Raw genomic sequence first — 13036 nt, forward strand, 5'->3', positions numbered from 1 at the left:
TGCGTTTGGACGGGAGAGGCCGGCAAAATTTCAAAAAATGGTCATTTGGACCTTCCAAAACAGACTTTTTTCTACACAAGGAAAACGAAGCGGCTCAGGGGCCCGCCCTTTTAACTGTACCATCCTCGCATCTTCCCCAGTAATCACCGGAAAAACCCCGCAAATCCGCAGCACTTTCTTATAGCCTTAATTTTTGGGTACCTGAAATATTTGAGTCTCTAATTCCGGAAATAATGGCCATACCGAGGAACGTGATGCGGCTATCTATTCCCCCTTGACTTACTTATTACACGATACCATCAAAATGGCAATGGCGAACACTAACCCCCCTATCGCCGACTTTCTGGCGGCCATAACTCCGCAGTACTTGTGGTCACAACAAAGCCGATGAGTGCGTTGAATACAGCTCGTCGAACTCTATCTCCAGTATAAAGGACAACTCTCTATTCCCCTGCGTTTGGACGGGAGACGCCGGCAAAATTTCAAAAAATGGTCATTTTGACCTTCCAAAACAGACTTTTTTCTACACAAGGAAAACGAAGCGGCTCAGGGGCCCGCCCTTTTAACTGTAGCATCCTCGCATCTTCCCCAGTAATCACCGCAAAAATCCCGCAAATCCGCAGCACTTTCTTATAGCCTTAATTTTTGGGTACCTGAAATATTTGAGTCTCTAATTCCGGAAATAATGGCCATACCGAGGAACGGGATGCGGCCCTGTATTCCCCCTTGACTTACTTATTACACGATAGCATCAAAATTGCAATCGCGAACACTTTCTGATTTTCGAGAAAAAAAGGGGAAGTGTTTAAACCACCCTTCCGCCGACCTTCTGGCGGCCATAACTCCGCTGTAGTTGTGGTCACAACACAGCCGATGAGTGCGTTGAATACAGCTCGTCGAACTCTATCTCCAGTATAAAGGACAACTCTCTATTCCCCTGCGTTTGGACGGGAGAGGCCGGCAAAATTTCAAAAAATGGTCATTTGGACCTTCCAAAACAGAATTTTTGGGTACCTGAAATATTTGAGTCTCTAATTCCGGAAATAATGGCCATACCGAGGAACGGGATGCGGCCCTGTATTCCCCCTTGACTTACTTATTACACGATAGCATCAAAATGGCAATCGCGAACACTTTCTGATTTTCGAGGAAAATCGCAGACATTCTGGCGGCCATAACTCCGCTGTAGTTGTGGTCACAACACAGCCGATGAGTGCGTTGAATACAGCTCGTCGAACTCTATCTCCAGTATAAAGGACAACTCTCTATTCCCCTGCGTTTGGACGGGAGACGCCGGCAAAATTTCAAAAAATGGTCATTTTGACCTTCCAAAACAGACTTTTTTCTACACAAGGATAACGAAGAGGCTCAGGGGCACGCCCTTTTAACTGTAGCATCCTCGCATCTTCCCCAGTAATCACCGCAAAAATCCCGCAAATCCGCCGCACTTTTTCTAGCCTTAATTTTTGGGTACCTGAAATATTTGAGTCTCTAATTCCGGAAATAATGGCCATACCGAGGAACGGGATGCGGCCTTGTATTCCCCCTTGACTTACTTATTACACGATAGCATCAAAATGGATAACGCGAACACTTTCTGATTTTCGAGAAACTTCCGCCGACATTCTGTCGGCCATAACTCCGCAGTACTTGTGGTCACAACAAAGCCGATGAGTGCGTTGAATACAGCTCGTCGAACTCTATCTCCAGTATAAAGGACAACTCTCTATTCCCCTGCGTTTGGACGGGAGAGGCCGGCAAAATTTCAAAAAATAGTCATTTTGACCTTCCAAAACAGACTTTTTTCTACACAAGGAAAACGAAGCGGCTCACGGGCCCGCCCTTTTAACTGTAGCATTCTCGCATCTTCCCCAGTAATCACCGCAAAAGTCCCGCAAATCCGCCGCACTTTTTTCTAGCCTTAATTTTTGGGTACCTGAAATATTTGAGTCTCTAATTCCGGAAATAATGGCCATACCGAGAAACGGGATGCAGCCCTGTATTCCCCCTTGACTTACTTATTACACGATAGCATTAAAATGGCAATCGCGAACACTTTCTGATTTTCGAGAAACAAAGGGGAAGGGTTTAAACCACCCTTGGCGGCCATAACTCCGCAGTACTTGTGGTCACAACAAAGCCGATGAGTGCGTTGAATACAGCTCGTACTCTATCTCCAGTATAAAGGACAACTCTCTATTCCCCTGCGTTTGGAATTGAGAGGTCGGCAAAATTTCAAAAAATGGTCAATTTGACCTTCCAAAACAGACTTTTTTCTACACAAGGAAAACGAAGCGGCTCAGGGGCTCGTCGAACTCTATCTCCAGTATAAAGGACAACTCTCTATTCCCCTGCGTTTGGACGGGAGAGGCCGGCAAAATTTCAAAAAATGGTCATTTTGACCTTCCAAAACAGACTTTTTTCTACACAAGGAAAACGAAGCGGCTCAGGGGCCCGCCCTTTTAACTGTAGCATCCTCGCATCTTCCCCAGTAATCACCGCAAAAATCCCGCAAATCCGCCGCACTTTTTTCTAGCCTTAATTTTTGGATACCTGAAATATTTGAGTCTCTAATTCCGGAAATAATGGCCATACCGAGGAACGGGATGCGGCCCTGTATTCCCCCTTGACTTACTTATTACACGATAGCATCAAAATGGCAATCGCGAACACTTTCTGATTTTCGACTTTCTGGCGACCATAACTCCGCAGTACTTGTGGTCACAACAAAGCCGGTGAGTGCGTTGAATACAGCTCGTCGAACTCAATCTCCAGTATAATGGACAACTCTCTATCCTCCTACGTTTGGACGGGAGAGGCCGGCAAAATTTCAAAAAATGATCATTTTGACCTTCCAAAACAGACTTTTTTCTACACAAGGAAAACAAAGCGGCTCAGGTGCCCGCCCTTTTTACTGTAGCATCCTCGCATCTTCCCCAGTAATCACCGCAAAAATCCCGCAAATCCGCCGCACTTTTTTCTAGCCTTAATTTTTGGGTACCTGAAATATTTGAGTCTCTAATTCCGGAAATAATGGCCATACCGAGGAATGGGATGCGGCCCTGAGAGTTAGTTGGGAGGCCGGAGGGATAAAGACCTTTAGGGAGCCGAGACGTAGATGGGAAGATAATATTAAAGTGGATTTGAGGGAGGTGGGGTATGATGATAGAGACTGGATTAATCTTGCACAGGTTAGGGACCGCTGGCGGGCTTATGTGAGTGTGGCAATGAACCTTCGGGTTCCTTAAAAGCCATTTGTAAGCAAGTAATAATAATGATAATAATAATAATAATAATAATAATAATAATAATAATAATAATAATATCAGTCACTAAAGATCATGATTTTACTGTGATTCAAATCTATAGAGCGAGTCAATTTGCTTATTTTATCTTATAAATAGAAATACTTTCAGAAAATACTCCTATTAGAAACATTTACATGCTTTTATTGCTTTTGTACAAAAAGGCTGCGAAAGGGTATCTGTCAGATACAGGGGGGAGAGCCAATAATCCTTCCTATTGAAGGCCTTAAGGAACCAATCTGGACAAATACCCAATGTCCCATCCCTACCTTCCCGTGGTGCAGCTGTTAGTAAGCATAACTTTACAAGCTGAACTAAAGGGAGGGGCTACTCATCAATTAGCACTGGTCAGTTTGATGAGTCAATAACTGAATTTGGTATAATTTTCCTCTATTCAATATCTAATTCCCTCTTTACCCTTTCCTATCCAGTCCTCTGACTGAACTCTTACTTTCTTCGACCCCGACGGCATTAGAGCATTCGAGGCCTAGGGGTTCATTTCCCTTTTCTTCCTCCTCTTTCTATTTTTCTGTTCCTAGTGCTGACCTGCTATGGCACTAAAATCGTCCTCCAGTGGCTTAAAGAGGAAAAGCTGGTGATCAACAAGATCTCCCAGCTAGGTCCAATGGACCCATCGACCAACAGCAGGTGTGGTCCTCCAGACATTCTAGTGGTTGTGTGTGAATGAAGTAGCCACCAAAACGTTAAAATATTGTATTCACTTAAATCGGCTACAACTTGCCATTTTCAAATATTGAAGTGCAAGAGGTCAAATGACTTTACTGTCAAACGCCTGGCATTAGAAAACAACAACAACAAAAGTAACCTTTTTCTTTCTACAATAGAACATCTTAACAACACTTTCAGTAACTTGTTAATGCTGTTCTTTCATATTCTAGAAAGTAACAACAATGGAGATATAAATCTTACAAGCTTCCTCATTAATACAGTGTTGACATCTGTTAGTTTAAGTACAGACGCATAAAAATCTTGAATGGTCAACATAATAGACTATTCCTCCAATTCATTATATACTGATAAATGATAATACTAAGGGCATATGTCGACATAAACCGTTAATACCGACAAAATGTTAGAAAATAAGATTTAAGGCAAAATGCTCATTTTACTGTATTATTCCACCAAGACACAAGTCGATGATACCAAATGAACACTCACGTTTTTCTTTTTAATAGCTTTTCAGAAACTAAAAATTGTAGAAAAGAAGTGACTTGAGCTCCATTGACCATGCAACTAAAAATTATGGAAATAAAAAAATTAACACAAATTTTACTTTATGTCGGCCTATATGATAATCTTTAGACCTTCTGCGACTCTGGTGAAAAATGTAATCAAAGACGTAGTTCTTTTACTGGTTATAGTATAGAGTACAAAATAACTTTTGTACACTCTTATGTTTTCAATTTCGGATTTTTTTCGATACGCCCTAGTGTACAGACCAACTGAGAGGAACACAAATGTACTCACAATTGCAGCAGGTAAACAGCTTAGTTCGCAGAACCGCCGGGTGTTCACTCGCCTTGGACGAGTTCTCTCAGTGTGGCAACTCGCGTTCCTACACGGTGAACAGAATAATAAGTGTTAAAAAAGTGTATTCAAGAATGAAGAATCAAGACAATTATTATAACTGTTTACTAAGCCTTACTATGGAATTTTGAATTAATTTAAACTTTCCAAAAGTAGTTATAACACAAAATCCATTTTATGTTGTTGCACAGTGAATCAACAAACACCGACTATAAATAAATTTGGCAGGTACTTAATCTAGGTCTTGCGTTGAGAATGATAGTTTCATAATTTCTTTTAAAATCATCGGTCAATTTGAAATAATAGGCAGCAGAAATATAGAGGTAACACGAATGTACTCACAATTGCAGCAGGTAAACAGTTTAGTTCGCAGAACCGCTGGGTGCTCACCCGCCTTGGACGGGTTCTCTCAGTGCAGCAACTCACATTCCTACATGGTGAACAGAATAATAAGTGTTAAAAGAGTGTATTCAAGAATGAAGACTCAAGACAATAAATTATAACTGTTTAATAGCCTTACTATGAAATTTTAAATGAATTTAAACTCTCCAAGTTATTATAACACAAAATCCATTTTATATTATTGCAGAGGAAATCAACGAATACCAACCATAAATAAATTTGGTAGGTACATAATCTAGTCCTTGCGTTGAAAACGGTAGCTTCAAAATTTCTTTTAAAATCATCGGTCAATTTGAAACAACTTGGTAGCAGGAATACAATATACTCACAATACTCAATATACACGATGTGTTTATTAAATCCATTACTTAGGAATATAGAGGTAACACGAATGTACTCACAATCACAGCAGGTAAACAGTTTAGTTCGCAGAACCACTGGGTGCTCACTCGCCTTGGATGGTTTCTCTCAGTGCGGCAATTCACATTCCTACATGGTGAACAGAATAAAAAGTGTTAAAAGAGTGTATTCAAGAATGAAGAACCAAGACAATAAATTATACATCTTGATTACACAACTTTTAACACTGTATCACTTCAGAATATATATGATAAGAACTTTGTGTTAAATTTTTAACGTACAAGAGGCGCCAATACCAACAACGATCAGTTCCGAAGATGACCGAAAATAGGTCGAAACATGTTAACAAGGTATGTTAAAATTTAACACAAGAAAGTTCTTATCATATATATTCCGAAATAAATTATAATAGCCTTACTATGAAATTTTAAATAAATTTAAACTCTCCAAAAGTTATTATAACACAAAATCCTGGTTGAGTGTTAGAGAAGGCCGTATGGCCTTAACTCTGCCAGGTTAAATAAATCATCATTATTATTATTATTATTATTATTATTATTATTATTATTATCATTATTATTATCATTATTATTATTATTATTATTATTATTATTATTATTATTATTATTATTATTTTATGTTTTTGCAGAGGGAATCAACAAACACCGAATTTGGTAGGTACTTAATCTAGTTCTTGTGTTCAGGACTGTAGTTTCATAATTTCTTTTAAAATCATTGGTCAATTTGAAACAACTTGGCAGCAGGCAGGGCTGGGCAGTATTTGAAATACATTTGTATTTTGTATTTTGTAATTCGTAGGGATTTTCGAAAGTATTTTGTATTTAAATACATAAAATTGATGTATTTTGTATTTCAAATACTCAAAATAATTTTTTTCTTCTTCTTGTCCTTCAAGTTTTGGATTTGAATTTGAAGAATGAACTTTTGTCTTATTTGCCTACCCATTTCAGATGTGCTAGCCATACACTTAGTTTCTTGCCACAACAGATTTCCTCAATGCCATGAAGAAATCTCCAACAGCATCAAGGATCCATCACCCAACACTTGCTACATGTTCAGCATTATGGAATGCGTCTAGGAGACTCAAATACTCAGAAATTAGATCAGATGTCTGAAATATTAATTAAAGTTTCCTTGCCCAACTCGATGGAATTCTCTTTATGACTCAATCTCTCAAATATTGAATTCAAACATGATATAAACAGTAAATGTGAAAAACTGGGATTGTCAACCTTCAAAGATGTTGAGTTTCAGTACCTTGAAGAATATTGTACAGTTCTGAAACCCACTGCTGTAGCCCTTGATTTAATACAAAATGAGAAGACGTGCTGTTACGGCCAACTTTTGTCCACATTAATTTCCCTCAAAAACAGATTATTACATATTCTGTTATCTAGCAATCTACGCCATCTATTCCAAGTAACTCCAATCCTAGTAAGTTCGCTTTCATCAAGAATTAAAGCGATGTTTGATCTGACCCCAGAAGCAAATTGAGCTATTTTGGCAGCTTGCTTCCACCCATCATTGAAGATGAGATGGCTGCCTGACACTGCCTCACCAAATGATAAGAAGAGGATACAGAATATGTGCGTGAAATCAGCTGAGCAGTTGTCTGCTACACCTTTCGTCAGTTCAGACGAAAACAATTTTTATGTTTTCAACTCAAGTACAACAGACTTTGAAAAGCAAAAAGAAAAGCACTTGTCTACTGTGGAGTATGAGCTCATACAATTCTTCAATGGCAAAGAGACAACCCTATGCTCTCTAGAGAATTACCCAACAGTGAAACAAGCTTTTATAAAGTATAATACAAGTTTCTGTTCCTCTGCGTCTGTAGAAAGACTGTTCTGTTTTGCAGGATGTAGTCATTCACAAGCAAGGGGATCCTTATGTGATAAACTTCTTGAGAAATTGGTTTTTTTGAAAGGGAGCAGTAATTATTCATATGTAACATAATTTCATTGCTGTCTGGATAAAGGAAGAATGTTCAGTTACAGTGTTTATATAAAACTTCCAGGTAAAAATACTTTTAATGTTAAAATAATATTTTAGATTTTCAGTAATATTCTTATATCTTTAGATCTATATAGTGTATCGAGTATTTGAAATACAAATGTATTTTGTTTAATTTTTTTAAAAGTATTTTGTATTTGTATTTCAAATACAATTTTTTTAATTCTTTTGTATTTGTATTTGGATGTCAGTATTTTGCCCAGCCCTGACAGCAGGAATATAGAGGTAACACGAATGTACTCACAATCACAGCAGGTAAACAGTTTAGTTCGCAGAACCACTGGGTGCTCACTCGCCTTGGATGGTTTCTCTCAGTGCAGCAACTCGTGTTCCTACATGGTGAATAGAATAATAAGTGTTAAAAGAGTGTATTCAAGAATAAAGAAACAAGACAATTATTATAACGTTTAATAGCCTTACTATGAAATTTTAAATGAATTTAAACTCTCCAAAAGTATTATAACACAAAATCCATTTTATGTTGTTGCGGAGTGGATTAACGAATACTGACCATAAATAGATTTGGGAGGTACTTCAAGTAGTCCTTGCGTTGAGAACAGTAGCTTCAAAATTTCTTTTAAAATCATTGGTCAATTTGAAACAATTTGGAAGCAGAAATATAAAGGATTTGTTGTTCTAAATATTGGTTATTGTTGATAGAAGCACTTAAACGATTTTCTTTCAATATCACACTCGTAATGTCAATTAATGGTGAACTGTTCTTCAGGATTTATATCTAGTCTAATATAATTTTAAATTGGGGTTATGAAATCTGAAAATGCTTTGGAAGTGAAATAATGTAAATATAATGTAGAACAACACGTTAACTTTGAACACTGATATTGTTAGTACCTTCTGTACAATGTTTTAAACACTACTGTAATATATTAAGCCCTCATCTTTTCCACATAACTCGTAATGAAACTGCATTAGGACACTGCCTTCTTAATTTAGTGCTGCACCGTGATGTCATGGTTTTTAGAAAAATAATCTATGAAGAAGGCCGTGTTTCCAGCATACATGTCCAAAGCTCCCTAGTGTGTAGTTTACAAGTCATCCAGTTGCTAGTTACTAGTGTGTATTGTGGATTTGAGCTTTGAGACACGGTCTTAGTATGTGATCACTTATTTTAAGAGTAGGTAACTTTTTGCAAAATATAGCATTATTATTTACTTTAAACTTCAATTTTCTTAAAAATTAAGTTGTAACTAAATTGTTTGTTTATATTTTCAATTAACTAGAGGAAAAATTGTAGCGGATTTAAAAAACAAATGAAAATTTGTGATATTTCAACATACCCAAGCCCCATGCTGCACCATGGTTTCAGAATCCTACTGCTACATATGTAGTACCTTCTTTATAAGTTTTCTTCACTGCCCTGAGTTTTCTCTGCCAATTCTTCTGCTTCGGTGTACTTTGAATCTTGCACTTTCTTATTCTCACAAATCTCCTAGCTACAACAGCAACAGAATATTTCCCAGGACTAATATTAAATTTCCTGAGAATATTAACCTGGGTTTTGTTGCCATAGTTGAAATGGCAAACGTCGTCCATTACTACTAATCTAAGGGTATCGAGGCCTACATATGTATCCTTTGGACACCTTCACCATATCATGCCATTGAATGATTCGTTGCAATTCTGAGTCACGCCATCGAGACATTTGGACAACATTTTCTGATCTGTCAGCCTTTCATAAACAGACTTGATTGCTCTCATAATTTCAATGGGCAACCCTGGCTTATGCTTGTACAAGAGCAATTAATTTTATGCTCGACTATGCCGAAATGTAGTAATTATACACCTGGTAGCAGCCCTTTAATGGACCTCATTAAAATACACCTATTCATTAAAGTTCAGGTGTTCCACCAATCAGAAAACACCATTGTAGCAATATGAAAGCGCAAGTATCGATTATTCTCGGATATGCAATCGAAAGACAACTAGCGAAACGTCACGGAGGCTGGAAATCCAATACTGTCGCAGAAGGTTATGTTCTGTTACTACAATAATTAGCGTTAACTGTAAATAATATTCAAATAAATTCAATTTGTCATCTCGTTTTTCAATGTCTAAATCAATTTCAAGGTTATATCAAGATTAATGTTTCATTTACTCTCTAGATTATATCAAGGTCAATGACAATGGTTTCTCGGAAAAAATCAATACTTTCGCGTCTGCGCACGTCTCACAATTTACGAGATATTGCATAAGGTCAGTTCCGCTCCCCAGTCAGATAAGAATAACATGAATACTTATGAATAATTTGAAGTTAGAAATTTTTTGAGCTGATGTTTTACTTACTTACTTACTTACTGGCTTTTAAGGAACCCGTAGGTTCATTGCCGCCCTCACATAAGCCCGCCATTGGTCCCTATCCCGAGAAAGATTAATCCAGTCTCTACCATTATATCCTACCTCCCTCAAATCCATTTTAATATTATCTTCCCATCTACGTCTCGGCCTCCCCAAAGGTCTTTTTCCCTCCGGCCTCCCAACTAACACTCTATATGCATTTCTGGATTCGCCCATACGTGCTACATGCCCTGCCCATCTCAAACGTCTGGATTTATGTTCCTAATTATGTCAGGTGAAGTATACAATGCGTGCAGCTCTGCGTTGTGTAACTTTCTCCATTCTTCTGTAACTTCATCCCGCTTAGCCCCAAATATTTTCCTAAGTACCTTATTCTCAAACACCCTTAATCTCTGTTCCTCTCTCAAAGTGAGAGTCCAAGTTTCACAACCATACAGAACAACCGGTAATATAACTATTTTATAAATTCTAACTTTCAGACTTTTTGACAGAAGGCTAGATGACAAAAGCTTCTCAACCGAATAATAACAGGCATTTCCCATATTTATTCTGCGTTTAATTTCCTCCTGAGTGTCATTTAGATTTGTTACTGTTGCTCCAAGATATTTGAATTTTTCCACCTCTTCGAAGGATAAATCTCCAATTTTTATATTTCCATTTCGTACAATATTCTGGTCACGAGACATAATCATATACTTAGTCTTTTCGGGATTTACTTCCAACCCTATCGCTCTACTTGCTTCAACAAGAATTTCCGCGTTTTCCCTAATTGTTTGTGGATTTTCTCCTAACATATTCACGTCATCCGCATAGACAAGAAGCTGATGTAACCCGTTCAATTCCAAACCCTCTGTGTTATCCTGAACTTTCCTAATGGCATATTCTAGAGCGAAGTTAAAAAAAAAGTAAAGGTGATAGTGCATCTCCCTGCTTTAGCCCGCAGTGAATTGGAAAAGCATCAGATAGAAAATGGCCTATACGGACTCTGCAAGAGCTGATGTCTATAATTCAGAATTTATACAAGCATAAAAAGTCGTATGAAACTTGCCTATAATGGTAATTAAGACGATCGTATGAAAATTATGAAACTCGCTTGCGCTCGTTTCATAAACATACTCGCGTCTTAATTACTACCATTATAGACTCGTTGCATAATCTACTATTTTGCTTTGGCCTGATTGAAAGAACACCAGATGTCAACACTCTCTGGACACTTGCTATGGAAAGGCTGGTTCTTATTTGCTGACAGATGAAAAAATGTTGCCGATATTGCTTTGGACGTAGCTTGCACACTAGTGGTATTTTCTCGCAAGGCTATGCCAAAGTAATTTTGCAATTTATCGCTGAGGCTGCTCGTGAGTTTCCCCTTCCCTCCCAACTTTTTCTCTTTAGCTAGTTTTCGGAGAGCAGTCCCTAATCTCTTCTGATAGTGTCCAACACACTCTAATTTGTTCATAGTTTTTCCATTGTATGGATTTGCTTCTACCACTACCCTATAACGTTTTGAGTCTCTATCACAATAAAAATCCACATACTGGAGCCCTCTCTCTTCTTCAGAGAGGAGAAAAAATTTTTTGGCCCCCTCTGGTTCCATATTGGGTGCTGAACCACTATAACTTTGGCACAGTTCCTGTTGTGGTCTGCTTTCCATGCAAGATAAGCTGGTGATGTTTTATCTTCATGGGAGTGAATTTACACCCCACGCAGCTTCTTGACATGACTTCAACATCTACCACTTTACCACTGTCAACAGAAATTGCTGCCACACTCCATACCTTTTAATTTTCTCACTTCTTCAGCAGCAGATTTCATGCTTTCAGTTGCAAGTTCTGTGGTGGCAGTAGCAAGAGCTTTAGTATGTTCATGATATGGTGTCACATTGGGAGGAGGTAAATTCATGATGGACGAAAATCTAACAGCCTCACTATGTCCACAGCCTACAGACCTCATGGCATATGCCAATCTTCCGTTTATTTCTGGAACTTGCCCCTGCCGTTCTGATGTTGGGAAGCATTTTGCAGACACAATGAGTACAAGTTAGGAAATGCTGTAGTTCCCAACCAAATCTTTGTCGTTCACAAATATTCACAGTCACAGATCCACATGTCAAACAACAGGGGCAAGCTAACACTGATATTAAATTTTGAAGGCAGTCTGAATCGAAAATCACATTATAATTATCACTAACAATGCTATTATCTATGTCACACTCGAAATTTTAGAGTGGAAAGAACCACAGATCTCACTTATACTACTATTATTTATGCCTATACTAGAACTATTATTTACAGTACTATCGCTAATATGTACAGTAATATTACTATTTACAGTTTCAGTTTTCGTCGTAAACCGATTACCATGAAAACTTATCTTTCTCTTTCTTCCATTTCGACTACTAGAACCCATTTTCACACTGAAATTAGCAGCCAAACTTCACACAAACAAACACACGATTTCAAATTATAGAACCTGACATCTTTGTTGTTGAAACCGACAGTGTTGCCAACACATAAATTGTATCCCCATCAGTCTAACACCTGAAAATCCATCAGAATCCGTCAAAATAAAAAAAAAATACCCACTCATATCTATATATAAATAAAAAACACATTTTAACACAACTTACTTACCAATCCTGATTGAAATAATAATTCATCCACATCATCTGCAGTTGATGTGCTGGGTTGGTCTGCGTTCCCCCAAAAATTAAGCAATTAAAAATGACAACAGCTAAAAAAGTCAAAAGACCGTGTAAATCGTAATTTCCGTCATAAAATCCGTCACCCGTCAAAGCCATTCTTTTCCCGTCCGTTACGTCGAAATTCCGTCAGTTTTGACGGAATTTCCATTCAGTTGGCAACACTGCAAACCAAAACCGTGTAGGCTCTACTACGTGATCAGCTCAAAACCCGCGTAATTTAAGCTAGATTTAAGGGTACTTTTACGTGAGTGGCGATATGTAATATAGCAAATTTACCAAAGTTCTCATTCCTCCCACATCCAAAGTTTTAAATGCATCAAAATGAAATTTACAGGTTATTTTGAGCTCAGAAAAATTCACCTAATGTATC

General features: G+C 37.9%; 1 long non-coding RNA gene across 1 annotated transcript in view; it reads right to left on the reverse strand.

Annotated features, from left to right (window-relative positions):
• Window positions 1–10209, reverse strand: part of LOC138697505 (uncharacterized) — a 415894-nt gene extending 405685 nt beyond the window's left edge. Inside the window, exons 1-5 of the long non-coding RNA XR_011331580.1 lie at window positions 8948–10209; window positions 7894–7981; window positions 5657–5744; window positions 5196–5283; window positions 4794–4881 (exon numbers count right to left, since the gene is read on the reverse strand). This is a non-coding gene — a long non-coding RNA (uncharacterized lncRNA). The remainder of the gene's footprint in view (window positions 1–4793; window positions 4882–5195; window positions 5284–5656; window positions 5745–7893; window positions 7982–8947) is intronic.
• Between the last annotated feature and the right edge of the window lie 2827 nt (window positions 10210–13036).

Source organism: Periplaneta americana, chromosome 4, assembly GCF_040183065.1.
Source record: "Periplaneta americana isolate PAMFEO1 chromosome 4, P.americana_PAMFEO1_priV1, whole genome shotgun sequence".
NCBI lineage: Eukaryota > Metazoa > Arthropoda > Insecta > Blattodea > Blattidae > Periplaneta > Periplaneta americana.